At 59.3% G+C, this 10,941-nt stretch overlaps 2 long non-coding RNA genes across 2 annotated transcripts in view; one reads left to right on the top strand and one right to left on the bottom strand.

Moving 5' to 3' along the window:
• The window catches only part of LOC115277885, a 9,817-nt gene extending 380 nt beyond the window's left edge, over window positions 1-9,437 (top strand). The window contains exons 2-4 of the long non-coding RNA XR_003902561.1: window positions 7,993-8,279; window positions 8,755-9,052; window positions 9,400-9,437. This is a non-coding gene — a long non-coding RNA (uncharacterized LOC115277885). The remainder of the gene's footprint in view (window positions 1-7,992; window positions 8,280-8,754; window positions 9,053-9,399) is intronic.
• LOC115277882 lies at window positions 4,067-5,682 on the bottom strand. The gene is made up of 3 exons (XR_003902557.1): window positions 5,295-5,682; window positions 4,764-4,875; window positions 4,067-4,581 (listed from the first exon to the last, which is right to left on the bottom strand). It is a non-coding gene; the product is annotated as an uncharacterized LOC115277882 (long non-coding RNA).
• Window positions 9,438-10,941: the final 1,504 nt, after the last annotated feature.

Raw genomic sequence — 10,941 nt, 5'->3', positions numbered from 1 at the left:
TTCCCCTCGCCGTCGCCCGAGGGACCCGAGATGACTTCTCCAAGGCCCTACTTCCCAGCCAGGCCACTGAGGTCCAAAGCGCGGCCGCTGGCCGAACCCACCCACCGCTCCGCTGTGCTCCAGAGGCAGGGGATGAGCTTGGAACAGGGGACCCGCTGGGGACACATGTTCCCACAGAGGAGGCCGGAAAGAACACACACAATACAGACCAGAAAACCCCAGTGGGAGGGGGGAACCAGTCCGGCTGCACCCAAGCGTGTGGGCGTGTGGTCGGTGTTTTCCCCTGGGTCCTGACGGAGGCCCGCTGTTTGCACATTAGTCACCTGCAGGCCCAGATTCCAGGGGCAGATGGGCTGTCCCCTGGATCCTGGGCGTCCTCCTGGCCAGGGAGTCGCAGGTGCAGGGACAGCTAGACGCTGGTCCTCACGGCTTAGATTGGGGGACAGGGAACTGACTATGTCACCTCCCTGGAGCCCGTGGGGACCGGCAGTATTTGTTAGGAGTGGGGGGCAGTCTGGTGCTTGGTCAGAGGCAGGTAGCCTGTGTCCCCTGGGCCAGTGTGTGTGGGCTCACACCGTCTGCCCACACCCGCCACCCTCATGGATCCCAGGGATCCGGCGACCAGGGTGCAACGCTGGTGATTCTAGGAGATATACGTCTGCAGTCATGTAAGGGTTTGGACTGATACTTTCTTCAGGAATGACAGGTAACAGAGGAGAGCAGGAGCTTCTCGAGTTGGAAGTGGGGTGGAGGGCAGGAGGAGCAGGCTTCCTACCTTTCCCGCCTCCTGCCTTCACGATCTGGGTCAGAAATGGGTACACAGGGCAGGAGTAGGGAGCCTGGGAAACACTGAGGGCGCACAGGGCAGTGAGTTAAATCCAGGCAGCTCCCGGGCCCCTGACTCACCCCCCAACCCCCACGCTTCTTAATGCTCAGACCAGAGGAGCCCAGAACCTGGGTTCCATTTGGGTGTCTGTTTTGGCATCACAAACAGCTCCTCCTCCCCCTCCTCCCTGGGGTCCTGCCCCAAAGGCGGGGGGAGTCCCAGCTCACACTGAGACAACAGCCTTCCTCCTCTTCCGGCTGCTTCTGCTGGCTTCCAGGGGATTCTAGAAACCTCACCAATGCCAGGGGTGGTCTTCGCAAATGTCCAGCTCACCCGGTAAAGCGCTTTTTAAAGTATTTATAAAATTCCCTGTGCATATGTTTGGGGGATACTGTGCCCCCAAATTCATATCTGTGAGTCCTTGAAGGAAAATGTGCACTAGGGAGAAAGGAACACTAGTCCGTGAAGTGACAGATGGGCCTTCGGAAGGTGGAGATGGAAAGATGGCCGCACGCCCTTAACGAAACACAGACTTTCATTCTGCTAAATAAAACTGAAAGAGGCCTGTGGACAAGTAAGGGACAAATGATCCACGCCTTGCCGTCTCTGTGACATTTCTAAGATCACACTGCAATTCCCGCCGACCTGCCATCACGTCAGATAAGAGGCCCGGGCCCTCGGCACGTCACGTTGCTGCAGATTATATGGTGTGTCGTGTGCAGTGCACACTCAGTAATTTTCGCCGAGAGGAACTAAACCTCAGATGACCCAGGCCAAAGGAAGGAAGTAAATTAACCGAAATAACGTCTAGTCACAAGACTGCATGCATTTTGAGTTTCCTTTATTCTCCTCATCAACAAACGTCACCTTTGTGATTGTATTTTCGCTTCGACAAGGATGGCCCTCGTCTGCATCCTGGACTGTAGTTGACAATCCGCCTGTGACATTCCCAGAGACGAGGTGCCGCGCAGGGTGAAGGGAGGGCGCTGCGTCACACGTTGGTTAGGAGGTCGGTGTGCTTGGCTCAGCTCACAAACACCAGTGCATGAGGGGCACGGACTCTGGAAAGTGCAGTTAAAACAGAACATGTGAACCAGGAAACAGTCGGGGTTTCTCCACCACAGCCACACACACCCTCCCGCCCCTGCACCGCGCCCCACACTCCTCTCCCACCCCGGATGTCCCCGTGGCCTTTGGTCTCGGCAACGGAGACTCCAAACACCTATGTCCCGGCCTCCCAGCTCACCCCCCTGCCCAGGCTCAGGCCCCCCGCTGCTCTGCATGCTCTGCCCCGTGCACTGGCTCCCAGAAACCGGGGCAGGGGAGAGGACCCTCCCTCCCTGTCCCCTCCAAGTGCACAGCCAGATGGGAGGTGGAGGAGGGCAGGCAGCAGCCCCCCCCCCAAGCTGGGAGGCGTGTGGTGCTGAGGAACTGGAGTTTGTGCAGCTGCTGCAGAAGAGAGAGCCTGCAGCCGGGGAGAAGGGGGGAGAGGGGAGGGGACCCTCCCCCACCCTCCCCCTCCCAAATGCAAGGATCTCTCATGCCAGCAAAGGGCTGGAGGCCTAGGAAGCGTCAGGAAATGAGGCGGTCTCCACCTGTCTGGGGGAGTTGGGTTGGCGGGGGTATGAGAGTGGAGAGAGCCTGGGGGAGGGGGATGTAGCCACAACAGGAATCAGTAAATTGTGCCAGGGCCCTGCCGTGTCCAGCCTTCCCGGGCCTCGTCATCCAGGCGGCTCTGGGGTGGGACCTGCTTCCCGTGTCCCAAAGGGTCCTGGGCCCCCGGGGACACAGCTAAAGCAGACGCCCCTCTGTGATCGCTGTGCGGAAGGGTGCCTGGCAGAGATGGCCCGTGAGGAGTCCCCGCTGTGTTTGCCGAAAGGGCCAGAGTCAGAGTCCGGCGGTGGACCCACGCCGGCTCCCTGGGACAGGCAGGGTGGGGAGGGCACCGAAGAGGACGGGCACCGCCGAGACGTGGGCGTCTGCCGGGGTGGGTCCGAGGTGCGGGTCTGAGGGAGAGAGGGAGAGATAAGGGTTCTGTGGGGCAGGCTGGCCGCTCAGCTAAGACCTGCATTAGGAGCCTAATGCTGGCTGTTCAGTTATAAACAGCTGCCGCTGGGCGCCTGCTTCTCACACAGCCCCGCCCCCACAAGCTCCGCCCCCGCAAGCCCCGCCCCCAGGCCCTGCTCTCTGAAACCAGGGCCCTGGAGCACGGGCACCCATCTCTTTGGTGTCCCCATTGTCCCAGTGGCTGGCATAGAGCAGTGGGGGCTCACCCGACAGAAGGATCCCAGGTAGAACGAGGGCCATTGAAGGACCTGGTCCTTATAAAGAAGTCCCCAGGAGAAAAATAACACAGGGCAGAGGGACAGCAAGTGCGACGGGAGCAAGCCGGTGTGGGAGGAGGGGTGCCTTCCAGGAAGTGGGGGTGGCAAGTGCAAAGGTCCTGGAGTGGGCATGCCTGAGTGCTCGAACACCTGTAGGAGCCGCTGTGGCTGGAGGAGAGGAGGAGGGGGCGGGTTAGGAAAAGAGACAGGAAACTGGGCCTGGGGCCACCACAGAATGAGCCGCTGGAGGACCGAGTGACCAGGGAGAGGCCAGCAGCTCTCTTTCGGACACGCCTATTAGGTGTCTGAAGGGGGCTGCGGCGGTGTGTTTAATGGAGCGGGAGACCTGGGCAGAAGCCGGAACAGACGGGGCGGGCGGGGGAGGACCCAGCCAGCAATTCTCGGGAAGGTGGGCACGGGTGGCAGGCCCCGGGATTAGCGGCATGGAGGTCTTGGACCAGGGTGGCGATCTGAGTGTGGGGGTGGCAGTCTGAGGCAGTGTCCGCACACCCTCCTTTCTGGGAGTTCACTAACGGGGTGAAGACACGGGCAAGGGGAGGGCAGAGGAGTCAAGAGACGCTTATCGCTTAGGACGTGAGAAAGGACAGCCTACTGCACACCGACGGAACCTTCCAGAGAGAAGGGCCCTAGCTGCCTACATTCCTGTTTGAAAGTGCTTCTCAAGGACTGTAAAGTCCCTCCTTAACCCTCTTTTACACGTGTGGGGCCCAAAGCTCACAGCACTTGGGAGCCCTTTCTAAGAAGCGGAACAGAAGAATAGGGCTCAGGTGGGTGCGGAGGGCCTGGGGTGGAGGGAGGAGAGCGCCCGAGCCGCCAGTCCCTCCGAGTCCTTGGGCCAAGCGTGAAGCACTCCCGTGACTTCCTGTCTTCACAGTGCAAGTCCGATGAGACCCGGGTCGTTTGACACTTTAATGAATCCCTTTCACCTTCAGGAAGCATTGCCACATGTACATCTGTGTCCTAACGGGCTCAGCACCACCCATGACAAGGTGATGTTGTGCTGGAAGGTTCCAGCTACAAAGTGCAAGATAAATGCAGCCCAGGAGTTTTTGCTGAAACGAGTATTCTTTGTGACTTTTAATGAAGCCGCATCATGCCATATCTGGCACTGATGGGTGGTGGGAAGGAAACTTAACTGTTGTTCAGCTCATCCGCGGACCTGCATCTTGTCCCTGGGACAGAACGCTTATATGTGTCTGTCCTTAGGACAGCTGAGGCAGCGGGTTCAGAGGTTTTGTTTCGGCGAGGAAAATGGAGTCAGCTTCTGTTTGGCAGGTGTCAGTGCCACAGGCTGTTAAAACACATGCAGATGAGCGTGGGCTCTGTGGGTCATCGGTGATCTGATCTCTGCAGCAGCGGAAGATACAATCGGGTTTGCACAAAGGAAATCCAGTCCACTCTGCACCGGATCTGAAGAAACGTTACATGTCCCTGAGATCCCGTGTCCTCAGATGTGGCCTTACTGATTACCCCAGGAGCCAGCGGTGCGACAGAACTCCGCCTGTCCTGCCACCTCCCCGCCCACGCAGGGAAGGACTGGCGGGCCGGTCGGGGCCCACACGGGAGTCCTGTCCATTCCAGGAAGGGCTCACCGGCCAGCCAGCGCCTGGGTCGTAACCCCGATCTTGCGAGCCTGCCTGCATCTCCACCAGCATCTCCGTGGACGGTTACCTTCCCAGGGTCTTGGCTAGTGCAGAGCCAGAGCTGGGGGCGTGTTCAGGAGAATTCATCATCCTGGCAGATCCCAGGCCATGACCAGGACCTGCCTGCTCTCTTCTCAGCCCTTCCTCCTGGCTCCATCCCTTGTAAGCCTCTCCCTTCTCAGTCCCTCTGTCCTGCCCTGCGGGGCACCTGAGGACCCCTGGGCTCCAGGCTTTGCCCTGCCGGCCCAGGGCTGCGGGCTGCGGCGGGCTGGGGCATATGAAGCCCGGGGACCGCCCTTGGCCTGCTCGCTGGAGGCTGAGGGGAGGTATTTATTGATTTGCTTGGGCTGCAGCCCCAGAGCCGCGGCACGGGGCCTGCTTCCTAGAGCTGCTGGAAGCCGTGCCCAGTGCTGTCACTGACGGAGGGGACGGTGGCCTCTGAGCGTGACTCCCACAGCTACTTGGGATGTCTGCACATACCTTCACTTTGCAGGAGGCCCGGAGACACCTTCACCAAGCCCTGCATGAAGGGAAACCGATCTCACAGACTCACAGCAGCTTGGCTCGGGCCTCAGGGAGTCAGAGCCCACCCACCCCACGTGGGGGGATTCTCTGAGGGCCTGGGGGCCCGCGGCTGCCCCCCTCACGTGGTGGAGGGAGACAAAGGCTGGCTGTAAACGAGGGAGGGAGCCCAGCGGCCTGGGCCCTTTGGGGGTGGGCAGCGCAGCCCGGCTGCTGAGAGAGTGCCCACACGCCTGGGCCCACACGGTCGCCCCAGGGCCCCGAGCCGGGACGCCTTCCCGCCACCGAGGTGTGAGGCCGCTGTCCAGCACGAGAGACCGAGGGGCTAGCCGGGGACCGAGGAGGCCGTCCCTCTCAGTGTCATGTCTCCCTGGCAACACGGAGTTTTTGACAAGTCAGGCTTCTGCCCTGTGTGTTTCCTGTCTGTTGCTTAGTCACCACCCCGGGTCTCAGTCACTGGGTGTGAGCCTAGAGCCGGGCCTCCCCCTGCTGAGCTCCGCGCAGAAGTGCTTAGCCCTGCGCAGGGGGGAGGCGCAGGAGCATGGCCTGTCCACCCTGCGACAGCCAGCAGCCTGGGGTCGGCTTGAATCAGACTCGCCCTCTGTGCCCATCTTCCCTGGGGACCCCGGGCTCAGCCCCACGGGAGAGACCCCTGCAGGCTCCCGGTCCCCCGGCTGCCCCGCACACCGGGCACCAGCTGCAGGGTCTGCTCATCTCCTCCCTGAGTGCTCGGTGCTCTCCCCGCTTGGACTGGTCCTCACTGCCTCCGGGTGCCAATGCCTCACGGAGACTGTATAGCCGTGTGCCCACTTCCAAACGTCAGGGACGGCCTGTCACTGCCCGTCTCCCATGCAGCCCATCCCATATTCACACCGTAGAGAGCCGGTCATGACAGCGTCACACTCCTGGACCAAACTATGTATTAGGTTTAAGTAGAAGAGAACCACCGTGAACACCGGCCTGAGCAGTACAAGGGCTGCATTGTGCGCTGTCACAGGAGGGGCAGAAAGAAAGCCGCCTGCAGGTGTGGCCTGACCCAGCAGCTCAGGTGCCCTGACAAGGCCCCTCTGCTCCCTGGGCTTTGCAACTCTACCTTCTCGAACAGATTCGGTCTCCGAGTGACAGCCCGGGGCTCTGTCCGCCCAGGCGGCTGCGTGCCGGGTGCACGGTGACCAGGAGGGAGCACGTCTCTCTGGCGTGCTCAGGAGGAAGCTGCAATGGCAGCTCACATTTACAGTGACCTGCACGTGAGAACGGTTGTTGTCTCTGTGACCACAGGGACGCAGGGGGCAGGAGTCTGGGCTCAGCCTCCGCTCTGTGACACACTCGCTGTGTGATCTGGGGACGGGACTCAGGTCTGTCCCCTGTGGTGGCGGTGCGGTGCTCCCTTACCCTCCAGCGTCCCGCGGGTGCCGGAGGTGCTCATGCTGGGTGGGGGCTAAAGACGGAGGGAGTGGCTGCTGGGGGCCCGTGCACATTGTACACTTGGAAGGAACTAGACACTGTTTGTTCCAAGCACAAGGAATAGTCACAACGAGGCGACGGAGTGGGCCTGAGTGGAGGCTGTGAGGGAACAGCCCCGATAGCGTCAGGCACGGTCAGGAATGACACTTCCTGTTAGCTGGGAGCCTGCGCCTTGAGGGGGTGGTTGTGGAAGATGCTCATTCCCTCAAGCAGGATGAGTCGCCTGTGTTTGCACTTGAATTCAGTGCTGATGACGTGAAATTACAGGGCAAGGGGAAAGGGAGAGGCGTCCGCCGCCTTCAGGGGCCTGGAGACCTGCTCCCCATTAGGCCTCGCACTGTGCACAGCCCCCTCCCTGCATGAGCCTGTGCCCCGCCCCCCCACACCTGAACGTCAGGGCAGGTGGGTCCGGACCAACTACCCGCGGACGACCAGGGAGACCCCCAGCGCTTCTGCCCCTGCCTGCACGCACCTGCTCCGAGGCTGTCCAGGGTCAAACTCCAATCACACAGGTGGCTCACTGGTTAAAAAGAACCTACATTTTTAACATTTAGTGGGCAACTTAGGGGCCTCAATCCCTTTCCAAGTATTTTCTGGTCCTGTTCTCTCTCTCTTCCCCATCCACTCCCCTTCTCTCTATATCTTTATATCTACATGCATGTCTATAAATAACACCTTACAAACGATGGGACATGCATTGGGATGGGAACCGGAGGTCAGACCTTGGGCAGCAGAAATGCCACCGTGGGCCACTCAGCATCACTCGAGGTGTCACTCGAGGTCCTGAGGAGTTTGAAGACACTTATCTTGCAGACCAGGAGGGGCATTGTAAGTGCTAATGCCTGTCGGTGCTTGGGTGTGGGGTCCAGTGCTGTCCCTGCCTGTCCCTGCCTTGAACCCGGGAGGCCAGAGGGAGGGGCCCTTGGTGTGATGGCGGTCGACCAAGTGATCGCTGAGCCAGGAGTGACGGGTAAGCCCTACCTGCTTATCCTTCAAAGTGAGAAAATCCAGACACACTTTGTTTTAATGAAAAGCTCCAGATCACACTCCTGGGACGGGTGGCCTGGACGTGATGTGCATTTTCACTGGCATTCTCTCCGTAGTCACAAATCTGTAAGTGCTGGTACTGTGTGCTACTGTTTTGTAAGCCGCTTTTCCCACTGAGCGGAGTATCAAAAACTTGCTTTTCTAGGTCTGTAAACGGATCCCGACCTCCCCACTGCTCACTGTGGGGCGTGGGGACTGGCCGGCGGTCTTGCTGGACACTCAGCTCCTCGTGTGGGTCTGGGGCGGAGGCCTCCTGCGCTAATCCTCCACTGTGTGCCTGGCCCTCAAGGCGTCACAGAGCGCACTGGGGCACAGCTGGCCCCTAGAAGCCAAGCAGAACAAGGACGTCGTGTGCAGGCGAGTCCTCGGCTGTCCAAGGGGAAGAAAGAGCTCTGGGAACCTGAGCGTCCTTACGCAGAGATCCTCAAGGGGGTAAGAAGCAGCTAGGTGTCTGGGGAGGAGCTTGGGGAGGCGTCGGGGCCAGAGAACCTGCACCGTAGGACGGCAGGGGACACGGGCTGGGGTCCAGCCCTAGGGCAGGGTACACAGGCCGGGGTCTGGTCCCAGGGCAGGGGACATGGGCTGGGGTGGGCCCCAGGGCAGGGAACACCAGGTGTGGTTGGGCCCCAGGGCAGGGGACATGGGCGGGGGTTGGGTCCCAGGGCAGGGGACATGGGCTGGGGCAGGCCCCAGGGCAGGGGACACCAGGTGTGGTCGGGCCCCAGGGCAGGGGACAGTGGGCCGGGCAGGGGACACAGGGGGCTGGGGTCTGGTCCCAGGGCAGGGGACATGGGCGGGGGTTGGGTCCCAGGGCAAGGGATGCCAGGTGTGGTCGGGCCCCAGGGCAGGGGACATGGGCGGGGGTTGGGTCCCATGTTTGACTCTCCGGTTTGTCATATCCTGCCAGCTGACTCACGTGTTTTCTCTACGGCACACTTTGCTCATCTGTAAGGAGAAGCAGGAGGAGGTTGTGAGTGTTGGTCAGCCTGGGAGATGCAGCGGCGCCCTCGACATGCGATCCCGGGAGGCCTAACGGGGATGTGGCGCTAACCGACTCACCGCCCCAGACCACACGCTCTGCACTGGAGAATGCGTCCTGACAGCTTGCGCATCGTGATGGGATTCGCATTGCTGGAATGGTGGTTAATTTGCATTAGGTCCCGGTGACTTCACGGTGCAGGTGAACTTCTGGTCACAGTCTTCTGGTAAGACCTGATGGCTGTCCAGTGTCACAAAGAGAAGTTAAAAACCAGAAGGTTTTTTTTTTTTAAGTTTACTTATTTTGAAAGAGAGAGAGAGCACACGTGAGCAGGGGAGGGACGGAGAGGGAGAGGAGAACCCCAAGCAGGCTCCACACCCAGCGCAGAGCCTGACATGGGGCTCGAACTCCCAAACCACGAGATCACAGCCTGAGCTGAGATCAAGAGCTGGAAGCTTCACCACCTGAGCCCCCAGGAGCCCCCAAAACCATAAGATGCTTTTGAAAGAAAGGTCCCCTCATTCATTTTATTTTTTATAATTTTTTAATGTTTTTTATTTATTTTTGATACAGAGAGAGACAGAGCATGAGGGTCAGAGAGAGAAGGAGACACAGAACCGGAAGCAGGCTCCAGACCCTGAGCTAGCTGTCAGCACAGAGCCTGACGCGGGGCTCGAACCCACGAACGTGAGATCTGACCTGAGCCGAAGCTGGAGGCTTAGCCGACTGAGCCACCCAGGCACCCCCCTCATTCATTTTAAGTGAATTATTTATAATTCAAACCGGCCTTTGTAAAACTGTGGATGCCATGGACTGGGACCCGGAGCTCCGGGCATCTGGTCACACGCCACGCTGCGAGACGTGAGGCAGGCGGGAGCCGGGCGGAGTCAGGGCTGAGGAGGAGTCTCTTGCCCCATGTGCCGGTTTATCTTTATGTGGCAGTGTCTTCTGGGATATGAGAGTTGGTCCCCTTGGAAATAGCCCACAACTTCCGCTTCTCATTATGAGGGTTCCTGGGCGGCGCTTCCCGAGACTGAGGCCGGGCCGGTCTCTTCCCAGGAGGCAAAGAGCATCCTTCTTGGACGCATCTGAATAGAACTGTAATGACCTAAACTGGGAAAGGAGACAAATACGTAATAGTCAAGTTGGCAGCAAAGCACGGTGAAGCCTGATTCAGCGCTAGGTTCGCGCTTAGACTCGGAGCATCAGGAGACCTCTCAGGAGCAGCCCGTGTGCCGTGTGTGCATGTGAGGGATCCGTCCGCGTGGTTCCGACGGGTCCCGTCACAGGAAATCGGACCTTTGAAGTTAATCCTGGAAATGAGGAAGGCCTCTGGGGGGCTCTCTTCTTCTGGCCTCCGAGTCACTCAGGCGGTTTGTTCGGGGCACTAGGAGAATGGCTTGAAAGAGCTGATCTAATGCCACGAAGAATCTACTCATTAAGACAACACAGCTAAGTGTTGGGCTTCTATCCTTGGAAAAACGGTCAGATGAGGGTTATAAATTAACCACGATTCCAGGAGGGGAAGGTAGGTGCCTCGGGGCTCTCCAGACAGACAGAACTCGTATGAGGTGGGGATCTATATGGGTGGGGGTGGGTCCCAGACCCTGGAGACGGTAAGCCTGCCGTCTGCGGGCAGGCAGGGGCTCCGCAGAGGCCAAGGCTGCAGGCGGGGGCAGAATTCCGTCGTCTCCGATAAAACTCCACTTTTGCTTCCCCGGCTACCAACAGACTGCTCGGGTTCTACCCATATTCTCAAGGGTAATCTCCGTACTGACCCCTGACTGAAGGTACTAATCATGTCTCCAGTGTGTCTGTAGGTCACTTTGTGGCTGAACGGCTGGGCGCCGTAGTCTAGGCAAGTGGACGTAGAAAATGCACCTGTTACAGCGGCGTTGGCACATTTCTAAACAGAACTTGCCAGTGTGCACGGACCGTCTCGGCCAACGTGGAGGTCCTAACGTCGGTGACTGAATTCATACCTGGGCCCCTTTCTCCTTACGGCATGTAGAGTCGTGAATTCACTGTTTAACCTCTGTGGCCGCAGGATAAACAGACAAATGGTACAATGTGTTTTGTTCGTCTCCAACTCCTTACTAACTTTAAGGAAATGAT

This window comes from Suricata suricatta, chromosome 14 (genome assembly GCF_006229205.1).
Source record: "Suricata suricatta isolate VVHF042 chromosome 14, meerkat_22Aug2017_6uvM2_HiC, whole genome shotgun sequence".
Classification (NCBI taxonomy): domain Eukaryota; kingdom Metazoa; phylum Chordata; class Mammalia; order Carnivora; family Herpestidae; genus Suricata; species Suricata suricatta.
The sequence above is the reverse complement of the archived record's forward strand: the minus strand, read 5'-3'. Positions and strand labels throughout refer to the sequence as shown.